Source organism: Vigna umbellata, chromosome 8 (assembly GCF_029865625.1).
Source record: "Vigna umbellata cultivar VRB3 chromosome 8, Vumbellata_1.0, whole genome shotgun sequence".
NCBI classification, from domain to species: domain Eukaryota; kingdom Viridiplantae; phylum Streptophyta; class Magnoliopsida; order Fabales; family Fabaceae; genus Vigna; species Vigna umbellata.
The window spans coordinates 15,627,910-15,645,716 of record NC_142172.1 but is presented as its reverse complement, the minus strand read 5'-3'; the positions used below and the strand labels follow the sequence as shown (position 1 = coordinate 15,645,716).

General features: G+C 31.4%; 1 pseudogene; it reads left to right on the top strand.

Annotated features, from left to right (window-relative positions):
• Positions 1–10,509: 10,509 nt before the first annotated feature.
• LOC148194112 (uncharacterized) lies at positions 10,510–11,655 on the top strand (annotated as a pseudogene).
• The last annotated feature ends 6,152 nt before the right edge of the window (positions 11,656–17,807 follow it).

Here is a 17,807-nt window from a genome sequence, read left to right as displayed (position 1 = left end):
TGTGATGGTTGTGGCAAATGAATATGGTTGAAGTGAATATGGTTGATGATTCGGGGAGGGGGATCCAATATTGAGGTTTGGTCGTGTGGTATCAGGCGTTGGAGATGAAAATGAAGAGGAAAGGGATGAAGATGATGGACCGTGGTCATGAGGTTATGATGGATGATGATTCAGTGAATGTGGGGAGGGTGACGATGGTGTTTGGTAACAATGGCCCGCATACAAATAACCATGACACAATCATATGCTAATTTAACAACAACTTAACAGAGGTATATTCATGGGAGAACATGGAGTGCGAGGCATCACTTACCTCTTGAAGATCCGATTGCTACTGCCAACCTTGCGCCTCCAATGAATCTCTCCTTTCCCTTTTGACTGGCTTCTTCTTCCCTTTCCTTGTTGAATGGTGTCTCTTGTTTCTCTTTGCAGGTGCCAATGTCTCCTTCTCGGCAATGGATGATTATCCAGTGAAGTTGAAGGTCCCCTGGAGCTCTCCACCAATGATCGAAGATGATGGATGCCCCCAAACAACCCCCCGCTGTGTATATTTGCTCCTTGCTTTTCTGTCCCAACCAGAATTCTCCTTTTCTCTCTACTCTCTGTGCTTTTTTGTGCCATTCTCTGTACCAAAACCGTACACCCAAATCGCGCCTCTGCCATCACCCGCGTCCTGCAGAAACGGTTTTCTGCCCCTCCCCCTCCAACACGCGTACTGCTCTTTTCTTGTCCCCCAACCCGAAAACATTCTCTCTTTTCTCAGCTTTTTTTTTTTTTTTTTTTTTTTTTTTATCATATTATATTAAGCAAAATAAGTTTTTTTTTTAAAAATAAGATAAAATAACAATAGAAAATAAAATAATAAAAATGTAAGAAAAATATATATACATGTATATGGAGAAAAATAAGATAATATATGTAAATAAAACTAGGATAACACAAAAATAATAATAATAAAAATAAGAAAAGAAATAAATAAATAAATAACAATGAATAAATAAAAGATAAAAACGAAAATATGAAATAGAAATAAAATAAGTAAATAGTATAATAGACTACAGTAAAGTCCAAAAGGTCAATCCGGACGAAATTTGGTATTGACATTTATAAAACCAAGACTTTTTACTATAAATTATCATCACATATAATAATTTCATTCATTTAGAGTGTATATCACAATTCATTCATAATTTAGTGAATCACAGCAAATACAAACTTAAGTGTGACTCATGAATCAAAACATTTTAGTATTATAACACCGTTTTTAAGTATATTTGTAATAGATTTATCTTAAAAAAACTAACACATAACTCATTTTAAGCATATTTAATATATCAACATTGAATTTGCATAATATCAACTTGGCTTAATACCTCTTTTGGTCCCTCAAGAGAGGGGAAATGTTCAAAATCGTCCTACCTTTCTTAAAATGTTCAAAACGGTCCCAAATTTTGAAAAAACTGGTCAACTTAATCTTTTTTTGTTACAGCGTCAACTTTTAATGGTGCAGCTACCACCCTAAACAAAAGTTAATGACGTGTACATTTTATTTGACTGCGTGACAACCCTAATTCCCAAAGCCTAGCTTCCTTGTGCCGTCAACACCATGGGCAACCGTAGGCCGCCATCAGCCACCCTATCGTCTTGCTGCAACCTCGCCTCACGTTTCAGGCTCCCTAAAGTCGTGATTTAGAAACCATGGTTGCGCGATCAAAATTACAATTTGGATCTGGAATCTCTGTCTAGATTTCTTTTCTTGTAGGTGCTCGCGGTTTGCGAAGGTGGAGAAACCATGGTGTGCAGGTTGCGATCTGGAGGTGTGGCGTGATGGTTCTGCCGTGCGAAGAAGATGATGAACATTGGCCATGGTGGGTTTCTATCGCAGTGGGAGATGGTGCGATTTAGGTCTGGGGGAGGTACTGATGGCTAGCTCAAGGTTGGGCAAAACTCGCGAGGAGATGAGTGGAAGAGTTGTGGCGGCGATTTAGGTTTCGAAAGATTTTTGGAATTGGGAACTTCTCTGTTTGGGTTTCTGCAGGTGTGTGCGAGAGAGTGCTCTTGCAATGGTCATGGTGGATGGCGGTCCTTGCAGCTCTACGACGACCTAAAAAGTGTCTCATGGTGGAGATGGAAGTCAAGGAAGATGCTGAAGATGATGATGGAGGACTCGCGACTTTGGCACTGTATTAGTGACGGTGGTGGCTACTGGCGGCGACGCTAGTGTTGGGTGATGGCGAGGTTGCGGCAAGACGGCAGGGTGGCTGACGGCGGCCTACGGTTGCCCATGGTACTGGCGGCACAAGGAAGCTAGAGTTTGGGAATTAGGGTTGCTACGCAGTCAAATAAACTAGACACGTCATTAACTTTTGTCCAGGGTGGCAGCTGTACTATTAGAAATTTGACGCTGTAACAAAAAAGGATTAAGTTGACCAATTTTTTTCAAAAGTTGAGACCGTTTTGAACATTTTAAAAAAGATAGAACGATTTTGAACATTCCCCCTCTTTTGAGGGACCAAAAGAGATATTAAGCCTATCAACTTAGTACTACATAAAAACCTTTCTCAATTTTTCACCATCCGATATCTCAATCTACATCATTTAGATTATTCATGAGATATGATATTTACTTTCGTAATTGTTTATTTAGGTGACACCACAACTCTCTCATACCATCCCAAATATCTACATTTTCTCATTTCAAAAGGCTTACCACATATCTCCATTCAATTCACTCATAATCAATCCACTTACTCCAAACCATCTTTCATTCAATTCAATAACACATAATTTTATTAAATCCAAACATTTCAAAGCAAATAAATATCTATCTCCATTCATACTCATTTCATTTCACATAAATTTCATAAGCATATAGTTTCAACAACACACTAATCCAATAATTCAACCATTTGGATGTTTAATAAAGAGAATTAATATTGGATATTGTTACTTAAGTTATTAGACTATTGCTTAAGTGATATTTTTGCTTCAAATTTCTTGACTCTTATCACTTAAGCAACTCCACATCGCTTAATTATATTATTTTTATCCATAAAATTTTAAAACTTTATTTAATGTTAATGAACTAAACATATCGATATAAAATAAAGCGGTGTAATATTTTTTTTTAAGAAAAAGTTGTTTAACACGCTAAGGTAAGAATTTTTATATTTAATACTATTTTGATCTGATAGGTTAATATTATAATATTCTAAATAGGCAAGTAGCTATTGTTATTGTTAAGAGTAATAGTATTAATAATCTTTTATGCAAATAACATTATTATATGTACTATTTAATTTTTTATATTTGTGAATGTGCACTCCAATTGCTTCCTTAGAATATCCAAATTATGCTAAAAAATAGTATAAATCTGTTTGGAGAAACTTCTCTCCAATAATTTTTAAGAAAAAAAATCAAATTAACTTTTTTTGTAAATTAAACTTTCATATATTTTTTCTAAGATATATAAAGTAATTTTAATTCATTAAGAAAATATTATTATTTATATATTTTTCTCTCTTATATTTTATTAAAAAATCGTCATAATTAAATTTTAAATATTATTTAATTTAACATTAAATTTTATTAATTTAACATACATATACTACTTAGTATTTTTTTTTTTTGGAAAATATTCTTCGAGCATATGCTTAATTCCTTTATCATTTTCTTAAGGAAATTTTACTCAACTATTGGAAAAGAATAAATATTTTAATAGTGTGTACATTATTGGATGGTGTTGCAAAAAGTTCATACAAGTTGATGAAATGCTAATTTTAAATTTTTGTATTTATAAATCATGAATTTTAATTATAATTTTTGAAGGGTTGAAAAGTATATATTTATATATATCATATCATGGCACCAAACTCCTCTTACCTTGAGACAGCTATATTGCAATAACCTTATCTGTTTTCCATTTGATCCAAACAACCTTAACACGCCTTAATAATGTTCCCTGTTTGCCAGCTGCAGAATAAAAGTACCTTATTATTAAATTATTACGCACTTTAAATTGCTGAAATAGAATTTCGTTGACCTTTTAGATACATAGAATCCAATTATACACCCTTTCTTTTGATAAAATTAGAAAAATTCCTCAATCAATCCAATCTTTCAAGCCATGCACTATATATGCAACACTTTTGAAAGGTATATAATTTCTCATCCTATTATCTAAGTGAAAATCAGAAAAGAATAATTGGTTCAAAAAAGTGAGCCTGTGTCAAGTAATTAGTTCAAGTAAATTACAAGATTGACTTCAGAAAAAAAAAATATATCATAAAATCAATATAAATATTCTAAATTGGGTTAATTAAAAAAAAATAACAATACATTGTTTCAACCTTTTTCAAAATTTAAAATCAATCTAATTTTGTATTTTATATATAAACTTGTTATTGTTAATAAATATTATAAATTTTTAGTTTAACTTTTTTGAAAAAAAATAAAATCAATCTATTTTTGCTTTGTTTTGTATGTAAACTTGTAATTATGAATAAATATTATTAAATTTCTAGTTTAAGCATGATAAAATATTTCATTTAGACTTGTATATGTTTTTTAAATGTTAATAATCAACATATTGATGCTTTATTTTAGTTTTTAACATTGTAAAAGAATGATATTATATTTTAATATATTGTTTTGTGTATTAGTTAATTAATTATTGTAATAATGCTTTTAATAATGATTCGATCCCAAACTCAACTATGCTGAATCCAAGTATTCAATCTTTAACTAGTGTCAGTCATCGAATCTAATAAAAATATTTAACTTAGCATGATTTGTATCGTATCTTTTAGTAAAGGATAGTGTTCATTATTCCTGAGATTTTGTTAAATTAAGAGTTAAATATGTTTTTAGTCCCTAAACTATTAGCCGTTTCTGGTTTTCGTCCCTCTTTCAAAATAAGGTCCAATTTGGTCCTCATTCTTTTCGAAACTTTAGTTTTAGTCCTCGAAACTTTGGTTTTAGTCCTCGAAAACTAACCTCGAAAACTACCAAATTTTTAACGGTGTTAGTTTTCGAAGACTAAAACCAAAGTTTCGAAAAGAACGAGGACCAAATTGTACCTTATTTTGAAAGATGGACGAAAACCAGAAACGGCCAATAGTTTAGTGACTAAAAACATATTTAACCCTTAAATTAAGTAAGAATCTACTGCATTTCTTTTATCCTTATAGTTCCCTTCCTTTATTATTTTTTGGAAAACCTTATGCATTGCACTAACCTCAAGTATTTGAAAAGCGTAGAGAGTGTATGGCTAAGGAAAAATACCGTATGTGTTAAAAAATGGGAGGTATTTATGCAATTTCATGAAACCTAGAGGATCATTAATGTATCTTATTCTCTACTTTCTTTTTATTTTTTCAATTTTGTTAACAGATTAGAACTCATAATTCATTTGGATAATTTATAAGAAATGTGTGAGTGAGGCCAAATTAAAAAGTTGAGTTGATTTGTGGTGGTGGTCATTGATTTTGAAGGCAATTAGGTGTTAGGTGTTATCCGTGGTATTAAAGTAGGGCATTTTTCCTAGTATGGTGTGGTTTGAGGATGAATCATTTAGTGGGCATTTAAAATCTTGGACACTAACAATGGTGGGGGTGTGTTTGTCATTGTAAAAGAGGTGAAGTATTCATAGAAATGAGGGAGATATGAAGGTTGTACAAGTGGCATTAAATATTTAAAAATAACTTAATAAAATCAAACATTATTATTTATATCGATAAGATGCATATATTTTTTATAGCTCTTTTCTTGGAAACTCTAACTATGTTTTACTCGTAACAATTTAGAGATGACTTTTTGGGATATTTTCAAGGAGTCTTTGAGGCTAAAGCCATTAAATAGTCTTGTATTAGTTTGTGTGGATAATTACAAATTTTGAAGGCAAAATACTGCAAGTTGTATCAAAGAAGGTCTCTTAAGTATAGTGTGCTTCGAGAACAAATCAAATAAAAGTTGTGGGCATGTAACATCTTTGTTAGACTCAAGCCATATGATTATTATTTGACGTAAACATTCTTATTAATAGTATATTTTTTATTGATAAAAATAATCAATATGGCATATGATATCATAATAAATAAAATCGAGTATTGATGAATTGATATTTATGTTTTAAATGTGCTAATAAAAAATAATTATAAGGTCAAAAAGTGAAATAAAACTCATATTTTACAAAGTTATCATATCATCTTTCCTCATGACTTTTATTCAATATTTATCATACGATCATCTAAGATAATATGCAAGAGAAAGGATGACACTCACAACAAGGCCTAATGCAATTTGAATTTCATTAACATTTCTCAATCTACAATATGGGTTAAACCTTTTTAGAAATATATAGTGGTCAAGATACAATGTCTTCCTTTTGTGTTTTAATTGTCTATCAACATGTTTTTTCATATTAAAAAATATATTTTATGATTATTTTGATATTGTAACATGACTAGTTCCCATATACAAGAAAGTCATTAACAGTAAAAAAAATTATATGTACGTGAAACGATGCATTGACATTAAACTCAACAAACAATTCAATTCCTTTACCCCACAAAAATATAAACTTCTATATAATATCTTGGTTGTCTTGGACTAGAGATAATCATAGAAAACATTATATATTTTCACCTTCATAGACAAATCTAAGAGAAGTTGTAAATAATTATCATAATAGATCATAAACTTTTATTAGTACTTAAATTACCAAACAAATTTATTTCAGAATATGGTAGTTTAAAACTATGATTTCGTAGTTCAATATCAATGTTTTTTCATTTTAAATATAAGTTGGGAGATAAAGTAATCCATTATATTTTTTTCATTTGTGTGTCATTTATCATTTTAACATCATTTGGATTCACAAATAAACTTTTGAACTATTAAAAGAGACTAAACAACCTTTATAAGGGATCCTTTGTTACCTACTTATTAATTTTTAAATTATTTTTCTTAATCTTATAATGGATAATCCAATTTGAAACACATCATTAAATTTTCAAACTCTTTTGTGTATACAATCTTTTGAGTATATCGTACAAGCTTAATCTATTAAACAATGTTAAGTAAAAAACAAGAAATAAAAACTCATATCTATCCCAAAAGGAAGTACATAATCTAAAATGCATAATATACATGTTTTTTTTATGTAAAAGGATATATGAAACTAAAATTAATATAAATATTAAATTTAAACCATTAAAAAATAACGTTATAAAAAATTGTCAATATATGCGACATCGCCTATATTTCTACTAATTATAATAGAGTTCGTGATATATTTGAGTCAAAACGTGGAGGGAGAAAAAGCCATACATTTCAAACTTTTCAGAAGTACAATTAAGCCCTCCTGATTTTATAAATCGATTTGATGGAACATTACAATTTTATAAACCACATTAATTGATAATTTCAAAATTTAGAAACTATTTTACCGTTTAATTTATTTTAGCTACTGAATCGAATAAAAATATTTAATTTCAAAGACAAAGTTCTGTTTTGTTAATTTTAGGAACCTATTAGGTTGCCCATTATAAATTTAACGGTTCAACTCCAAAATGGTGATTTCCTTTAAGTGATGATATCTTTTATTTTGATACGTTTATAAAATCATTAATCATATATTCGTAAGTTTCATATGAAAATAAGTGAAAATATAAATATGTGCAACATAAAAGTTTTAAGCATTTATTATGTTTTCAAATAGAGTTTCTCAAAACCTTTAATTAGTAATTTGATTCTTAATATGTTTATTTATTTTTTAATTTTTTGGTTTTTTTTTTTCAATTAAATCACATTTTACGTTAAATTGATTTAATTTAGACATGACAATTATATTTGTATAAAGAATGGAAATATTGTAGTAATTTTTGTTTAATTTTTTATTTTATTTTATTGATTTATTGTAAAGTTTTTTCATGTGTCAGAGTTCGTGTTATGTTATGTGACAAGATAATATTAATGTTATGTGCTAATATTAGTACTCAATTTTGTCTTAATATTTATTTTTAGACTTAAATGGATTCCATTTTCTTTTAAATCGGATAATATTATCCTTGTCCCAAACGGTGGATTAAATTATAAATTACTTATAACTTATATATTCATGTTAAAATAAAATTTTAGAATTTATAAATCAAATTACTTCACCTAAATACTAATATTTATTTTATTTTTAATTTAAATTAAAAATGCATATTTTAAACTTATAATTTTTTTTAAAAGAATTAGATCAAGATGTTATCTTAGATATATTAATCAAGTTAATTATTTACTAGAAAAACCAAATCGCACTTTAAAAAAATAAAAAATATTAAAAATGGAAATATAAAGTTATTGTTATAATTTTTAAATTTGAAAAAATATATTTTCCTTTATTATATTTACGTAAAACTTAAAACTAAATTATTAATATAGTTTACATCTATTAACTTAATTTATCAACTTAAATCAATTTTATAAAATAAATATTTTTTTTACAATTTTTCATAAAATGAAACAATTTTTCTAATTTATTTATTTTTATTGATAAATAAATTAAATTCAATATGACAACATTATTCGATTTAAAAAAATATACTAAATTGAGTTAAAAAAATAAATAAATATAAGAACTAAGTTGAATTTAATATATTCACATTTGTCATTAACACTTCTGAAATTGACACCTAATACTTATACTGTCACATAGCATGACATATATCCTAACATGTGGAAAAAACTTTTACAAAATAAAAAAAAAAAAATACTATGATGTGATATATAGAATTTTAAAAAAATGACATGTAGACAAATCTAATAGAAAAGATTAAATTAAATTGATTTCGGTAAAATCACACTTACTTGAATATAAAAAAATAAAACTAAATAAAAGAATTAGATATCAAATTATTAATTAAACCTATTATAAAATTATAACCGTGTGTAATACATTTATAATTTTCATTTTGTGAAAACATTATTATTTTTTTAATAATAAAAAAAAACAAGAAAGAGAAAAGAAAAATTATAGATAGATTAAGATTTTTCTACATTAAAATTAATGTCATGAATAACTATCAAAAGCACATTATGTCACGACCATTAAATTCAAGAAAAGTGGAATCCAAGTATATGCAGTTGGTTGGACCGAGCGGTTTTTTACAGTAGTATATAAGTAAATTTTTAAAAACTTTGAGCCACTTTCTACACGCGCCTCTTCTTTTCAAATTTTTCAGTTTTATTTTCTCCTCCTTCTCTTTAAAATTATCCTCCTTCTCTCTACAAATTTTCACCTTTTCCTTCTTCTGATCATCAATCAAGCGGTGCCTGAGTTTTTCCCTCGTGGCAAGAGTCTCTCTTTTCACCAATCAAGTTGTTGTTGGAGTTGGTAAGTTAAATTCACTCGTTCTTTGAAGTTTCTGTATTTTCTGATACATGCAAGCTAGTGCTTGCATGTGTTAATCATCTACTTCTCTGAAGTTGTTTTCTGTCTTTGATCCTCTGGTTGGTTCATTTTCACCGATCAGAAAGTAGTAGGTTACCTTAGAAGCTGATTTCTGGTTAGTCAACACTGTAGGAAGTGTCTGGTTTATTTGAGGCAAGGGAAGCTAGTAATTTAATTATGTTTGAAATGATTGGTTGAACGTGTGCATGTGTGAATAATTTGATATTTGCTTGATTTCTGTGTATTGTCGAGACCTGTGAACTGGTTGAGAAGTTCTGTAGAATTATGTAGAATGCAGAGCGCTTGTTGTTGAACGCTCGGTCAGGTCATGTAATCGGGCTTAGCGGTAGTCGGTTTTGGAGTGATATTTTAACATGGTGTTGTTCGGTTTAGTATTTACATTCAGTTTTAAAAATACTTGTTTTTGACCTCGGCAGTCTTCGGGTTGGTATTAACGTTCGTTCTTAGTCGTACTATGTTTATCGTTCGATTTTTTAGTAGTATTCGGTAGTCATAGCAATCGGCCTGCTCGGTCATTAACCGAGTTTGGTCTCTTTAATTTTTCCGATGTTGAACGTTCGATCTTAGGTGTGTGAGTCGTTCTTGATAGTGCTCGGTCTTGTACTAGCGCTCGGTCTGAGCTATATGTATTCGGTTTAAGTTTTTAAGCGTTCATTTTAAACTCTTAGGGTTGGGCTAAGCTCCTAGTGGTCGATTTTTCTCTAGTAATCAGTCAGTATTTACGTTCGGCAATTTCTTCAGTTTTATTTATTATGGACCGTTTGGTCCTGTCCCTTTGGTAAGTGTGAAGGTGTTCGGTCTCCAATGTTCACAGGTTTTATCTTTCTTATGAGTGAAAATATTATTGATGAATGATTGTGTATGTTAAGTTATGATAATTATGCTATATTTTTGGGATGTTACATTAATGGTATCAGAGCAGTTCTTTCCTTAGAATCCTGTAGGTTATGAGTATGTTATGCTTGCGCTGTGTACTCAGTGATAGTTTTAGACAATATCCTTGTTTCCTTGATTTAGACTGATGGTTCTTTCTCTCTGTATGATCAAAGATGGTATCTCGGTCTCCTCCTTCTTCTCCAACCGCGAGTTCTCACACATCAGATTTGATGCGGATGATGGAGTCGGTACTCACGGCAATGCAGCAACATAATGATGCATTAGTTCAACAGAATATTGTCACCTTACAGCATTTGTAAACTGCTCGATTATCAGCTGAAGTGTCCCAGAGACAATATGTGGACTTGATGGCGAGCGGCAGAGCTACAACTGGACCATCTACTTCTTCTGCCAATCATCAGCCAGAGTGGAGTCTTGAGAGTTTTCTTCAACACCATCCGGCCAAGTTTGATGAAAAGTGCAGCTCGGATGAAGCATATCAGTGGTTCCGAGATATGGAACGGATTTATAATGCCAAGAGGTGTCTGGACAACAATAGGTTGGCATATTCTGAGTACATGTTGACGGGAGAAGCTAGTCACTGGTGGAGTAGCATGAGGATGCTACTAGAAAGCAACGGTACTCACATATCTTGGGAAATTTTCAAGATGAAGTTTTATGCCGAATACTTCCCTGATAGTGTTCGATTTGCCAAGGAGGTAAAGTTTCTTGAACTGGTTCAAGGAGGGATGACAATATCTGAATATGCTGATAAGTTCAAACATTTGTTGAGGTTTCATACGCTGGCCATGGATGAGGAATAACAGTGTAGAAAGTTTAAAAATGGATTGAGTGGGGATCTCAAGTTGATGGTGGCTGGTTTATGTATCAAGGAGTTTCCTTCTTTGGTAGAAAGAGCTAAGGTCTTAGAGAAGACCAAGATGGAAGTGGAAAGGCAACAAAGGCAACAACCGAATGTTGGAGGACCAATTTCCTCCAGGAGTGGTCTCGGTACTAGGAGGACTCCTTATGCACGGCCTCCTTCTTCAGGATATAGGGGTCAGTCTCCAAGACCTCCAGCACCGTTCGGACAGTAAAACGTTCCTGTGAATGTGAGCTGTTTCAATTGTGGGGGTCCACACTATCAATCAGTTTGTCCTCAGAAGAATAGTAGCAGATGGTGTAGCCGATGTGGAAGTGCGGGGCACTATGAGAGAGACTGTACTTTGGGAAGAAGAGTTAGTGGTCAACCACAACAGGCAGGAAGGTTTCAGCCAAGAGGTGGTGGTGGCGACGGAAGAGCTCAAGGTGCTGGTTGAGTATATGCACTGACAGGAACAGAAGCAACAAGTTCAAGTAATCTCATTGTCAGTTCTTGCTTACTATATGGAATATCTTGTTGTGTGCTTTTTGATTCGGGGGCAACACATTCCTTTATCTCGAAGGAATGTGTTGAGAAGTTGGGATTGTCAGTAGATGAGCTTCGGTTTGATCTGGTGGTGTCAACCCCAGCAGCTTGGGAGGTTAGGACGACTACTTATTGTACTAAATGTCCAATAGTGGTTGAGGGTCGTCAGTTCAAAGTGAACCTGATTTGTTTACCTCTTCAAGGTTTATAAGTAATATTGAGAATGGATTGGTTAGCTGCCAATCGCATTCTTATAGATTGTGGTGAGAAGAAATTGTTGTTTCCAGATGAGGAGCAAGAAGAGTCATTAGCAATCGGTCAGTTGAGGCAGGATATAATGGAAGGTGTTAGTTGCTTCTTGATACTATGTCATTTGAAAGTGGTTCAGGGTGAGCAGGATTTGGACCGATCGGTGCAGTGTAAGCAGAGGGTAGATCGTTCGGTCATAAACGAATTTCTGGACGTTTTTCCTGAAGAGATACCTGGATTGCCTCCTCCTAGAGAAGTGAAATTCTCAAATGATTTGGTGTCAGGAGCAAGGCTAGTATCCATAGCCTCTTACAGAATGGCTCTAGTAGAGCTAGCTGAACTTAAGAAGCAAATTGAAGAGTTGATGGATAAACAATTCATTCGGCCAAGTGTATCACCATGGAGTGCTCCTGTGCTACTAGTTAAGAAGAAAGATGGTAGTTCTCAGCTCTGTATAGATTATAGGCAGCTGAACAAGTTGACAATTAATAATAAGTACCCTTTACCAAGGATTGATGATCTCTTGGATCAATTATATGGGACTACTGTGTTTTCCGAGATAGATTTGAGGTTTGGATATCATCAAATTTTGGTTAAGGAGGAAGATGTACAGAAGATATACAGAAGATATCCTTCCGATCTCGGTATGGTCATTATGAGTATGTAGTAATGTCGTTCGGTGTTACTAATGCTCTAGCTATATTCATGGATTACATGAACTGTATGTTCAGACCATTCTTAGATAAGTTCGTTGTCGTCTTTATAGATGACATACTTATTTATTCTAAAACTCATGAAGAACATGAGGACCACCTTAGATCAGTGCTCGGTGTGTTGAGGGAGAAGAAGCTTTATGCTAAAATGTCTAAGTGTGACTTCTGGATAGAAGAGGTGCAATTCTTAGGGCATGTAATATCAGCAGGTGGTATCTCTGTGGTTCCTGCAAAACTATAGGATGTGCTTCAATGGGAGAAACCCCGTTCGGTCACTGAGATCAGGAGTTTTGTAGGATTAGCGGGCTACTATAGGCGGTTTATTGAAGGATTCTCTAAGATAGTAGCATCGTTAACTCAATTGACCAGGAAAGATCAACCTTTTGCATGGATCGATCGGTGTGAAGATAGCTTCCAAGAGTTAAAACAAAGGTTGACGAGCGCTCCTGTGTTAGTAATTCTAGACACGAGTAAGCCCTTTGAAGTTTTTTGTGATGGCTCTTACCAAGGATTGGGTTGTGTACTAATGCAAGAAGGGAAGGTGGTTGCGTATGCTTGAAGACAACTTAAAACTCATGAGAAGAATTATCCAACGCATGATTTAAAATTGGTAGCAGTGGTTTTTGCCTTGAAGATTTGGAGGTATTATTTGTATGGTGCTCGGTTTCAGGTGTTCAGTGATCACAAGAGCTTGAGGTATCTTTTTGATCAAAAGGAACTGAACATGAGGCAGAGAAGATGGATGGAATTCATAAAAGATTATGAATTTGATTTACTTTACCATCCTGGAAAAGCTAATGTAGTAGTTGATGCCTTGAGCAGGAAGACCATGCATGTGTCTACAATGATGGTCCGAGAATGGGATTTGATTAAGAGCTTTAAAGACTTGAAGCTGCAAGTTAAGTTAGAACCGAACGGTATCAACTGTAATTGCTTAGTAGTAGAAAGTGAATTGTTGAGTCGAATACGAGAGAAGCAGTTAATAGATGTGGAGTTGCAAAAATCAAGAGGACTGATCGACAACGAACAAGGTAAAGATTTTGCTTTGGGACCGAGCGGTATTTTGCAGTTCAGAGGAAGAGTTTGTGTACCTAATGATGGTGAGTTGAAGAGGATGATCCTTGAGGAAGGACATCAAAGTCGTTTTAGCATGCATCCACGTATGACTAAAATGTATCAGGACTTCAAGGAGTCATTTTGGTGGCCAGGTATGAAGAGTGATGTGACTCGGTTTGTGACATCATGTTTAACCTGTCAAAGAGCCAAAGCGGAACATCAAAGACCGGGCGGTTTGCTGCAGCAATTGGAAATTCCTGAATGGGAGTGGGATAGCATCGCTATGGATTTTGTGACCCATTTACCCCGAACGGTCAAAAATCATGATGCTATTTGGGTGATAGTGGATCGGTTAACTAAAAGTGCTCATTTCTTTGCTATTAATTTGAAGATGTCAATGGTCAAGTTGGCTCAACTATACATCAGAGAGGTGGTTCGGTTGCATGGGGTGCCATCTAGTATTATCTCTGACAGAGACACTAGGTTCACCTCTCGGTTTTGGCAATCACTGTAGAGTGAATTGGGCAGCCGGTTGCAGATGAGTTCAGCTTATCATCCACAGACGGACAGTCTGAAAGGACAATCCAAACACTTGAAGACTTATTGAGGACGTGTGTTTTGGATCACTTGGGAGTTTGGGATGAAGTGTTACCCTTAGTGGAATTCACCTACAACAATAGCTATCAATCTAATATTGGCATGGGGCCATTTGAAGCCTTGTATGGAAGACATTGTAGGACTCCTCTTTGTTGGTTCCAAGAAGGCAAATAAGTGTTGACTAGGCCAGAGGTGATTCAGCAGACTACTAAAAAGGTGAAACTAATTCAAGAAAGTTTAAGAGCTTCACAGAGTAGACAGAAGTCTTATGCCGACAGGAGAAGAAGACCGTTGGAGTTTGCTGTTGGAGATCACGTCTTTCTTAGACTAAATCCTACTATGGGAATTGGAAGGGTCGTTCGGTCTAAGAAGCTATCTCCTAAATTTATTGGTCCCTATCAAATTTTAAGGCGTATAGGACCAGTTGCTTATGAAATAGCCTTGCCTCCTCAACTAGCCAACCTTCACTCTATTTTCCATGTATCACAACTCAGAAAATATGTACCGGATCCTTCTCACGTATTAGAAATGGATGATATTCAAGTATGAGAAGACCGTTCGGTTGAGATGCAGCCAGTCAATATTCCCGAGAGCCTAACTAAGAATCTTAGAGGAAAATCCATCAGTTTAGTTAAGGTGGTCTGGGATAAAAGGACAGGTGACTTTATCTGGTAAGTTCAATTTTCGGGGACAAAATTTTTGTTGTTGTTAGGGACAATGTCAGGACCATTAAATTCAGAGAAAAATGGAATCCAGGTGTATGCAGCTTGTTGGACCGAACAGTTTTTTACGGTAATATATAAGTAAATTTTTCAAAACTTTGAGCCACTTTCTGCATGCACCTCTTATCTCCAAATTTCTGAGTTTTATTTTCTCCTCCTTCTCTCTAAAATTCTCCTCCTTTGAGTCATTAACCGGATTTGGTCTCTTTAGTTTTACCGATGTTGAACATTCGGTCTTAGGTGTGTGAGTCGTTCTTGATAGTGTTCGGTCTTGTACTAGTGCTCGGTCTGAGCTATATGTATTCGGTTTAAGTTTTTAAGCGTTCATTTTAAACTCTTAGGTTTGGGCTAAGCTCCTAGTGATCAGTTTTTCTTTAGTAATCAGCCAATATTTACGTTCGACAATTTCTTCAGTTTTATTTATCATGGATCGTTCGGTCCTATCCCTTTGGTAAGTGTGAAGGTGTTTGGTCTCCAATGTTCACATGTTTTATCTTTCTTATGAGTGAAAATATAATTGATGAATGCCTGTGTATGCTAAGTTATGAGAATTATGTTATATTTTTGGGATGTTACACATTATATTTGGTTAATAATGTTATCATGATCTAAGTATCTAATTAAAAATGATACACTCGTTTATATTTGTGATTTTAAGTGAGAGGTTTGAAGAATTTTTCATTAAGTTATTATATTTCTCTTTTATTTGTAATCGGTTGAATATATTTTTTATTTTCAAACTATTTTACAAAATTGTATTTTTTTTCCTTATATATATATATATATATATATATATATATATATATATATATATATATATATATATAATTTGTGCTTATACTTTATGAAATTTATATAAAACATCTATTCGACTAAAGAACAATCGAAAGTCATATTATAATCTATTATATAACTCCATTAATCACACAATAATAAACCTTCTATGTAGGAACGAAAATGTGTATATTTTTAGTTTATGAATGAAACACAATTTTCTAAAAATAGTTTATGAAAAATAAATGTATTTGACGTTTGTCTAATATAACATGTACAAATAAAGAACCAATTACATCTACACAAACGCAAAAAAGTGTCAAAGTTATCATGTTATATGTTTTTTCTTTGTTTTAAGACATAATTACTAAAGATTTTAAACTTATAGATCAAAAATTAAAGATAAATATTTTCTTAGGTTAATTGTATATTAATATTAATTTTCTTTTCTTTAAGAAACACATGTAATAATTACTAAATATAAAACACATGTTCAATTATTTAAAGTTTAAAAAAAATTAACAAAATTAATTTTTTGTATTAATTATTATTATTATTATTCTAAAATTGGGAGTAACAAAACGGGTTAGTTTATCCTATTATGACCCGTCTTGCTGTTAGCTTCGTAAGAAATGGAATAAGCTAAGATAACCCATTATAGAAGAGTAAGCTCAAAATCCCAATCCATCCTACCAATAAATTGAGTCCACAAAGTTTATTTAAATTTTTTAATAAATTAATTAAATATATATATATATATATATATATATATATATATATATATATATATTGTAATTATTTTTTAAGTTTTAATTAATTAATTAATGTTTTTAATTAAATAAAAATAATTATTATTATTTTTACATGTTAAACAACTTTATTATACTTAATAATTAAAAGTTCATTTAATCAATTAAATTGCAAGCATTGTACATTTATATCCTACAATACAATACACACAAATTAATTTTTTAAATTAATTAAATGTTATTTTAGAGATGGAATCTATTCCATCTCTAACTTGTCATTTACATGAATTTGGCGAGATAGGTTGAAAGAAACTGGTTTTCAACCTGACCTATAAATCCAAATCATCCTAACAAAACACATAATATGTGTTATATTAAAACGATTATTTACCCATTTACTTTTTATCATATTTAAAATTATATAAAATTATGTAAGTAATATTTGTTTTAAATATATTTATAAGTTCAATTTGAATTTAGTTTTTGGAAATTTTACTTATTAAAAATTTATTAAATTACCAACCGTGTTATTTTAATTTTCGTTTACTGTGACAATAAATCTTATTTTATTTGTATAAGTTAAATATAGAATTTAAGATTATTAAATTTCAAAAATTATGTAATAAACAAGGGAACATAAATTAATAGTAAGTAATAATAAATGTAATATAAAAATATGTTTTAAATTAATAACCATAAATTTATTAACTTAATAATTTTTATATAAAACTAAATTGTGATTATTTTTTAAAATAATATTTTTATTTATTAATTAACATGAATTTAAATTAATAATGTTAATTAATTAGAAAAAAATTATTTAAATTATATATATCATTTTATAATGTTATAATATGAAAAGGAACAAATGTTTAATTTAGAAGATGTAGTAAATATTTATATTAAAAACATTGAATGGACACGAACCAAAGATTAAATATTAATTAAATAGATACATTAATATTGTTTAGTGTAATACATAAATATGGGTCTGTGTTATATTAATACTATATTATGTTAAATAAATATAGTAAGTAATATAGGTTTAATGATTAAATACGTACATTATATTTATTAAATAATTGCTTTTTTAGCATTATAAACCTATATATTTATGTGTGTGTATTTATTACATACATTAATATTGCTTAATTTAATAAATACATAATCCATGTAAAACTAATCATACAGTGTTAATGATAT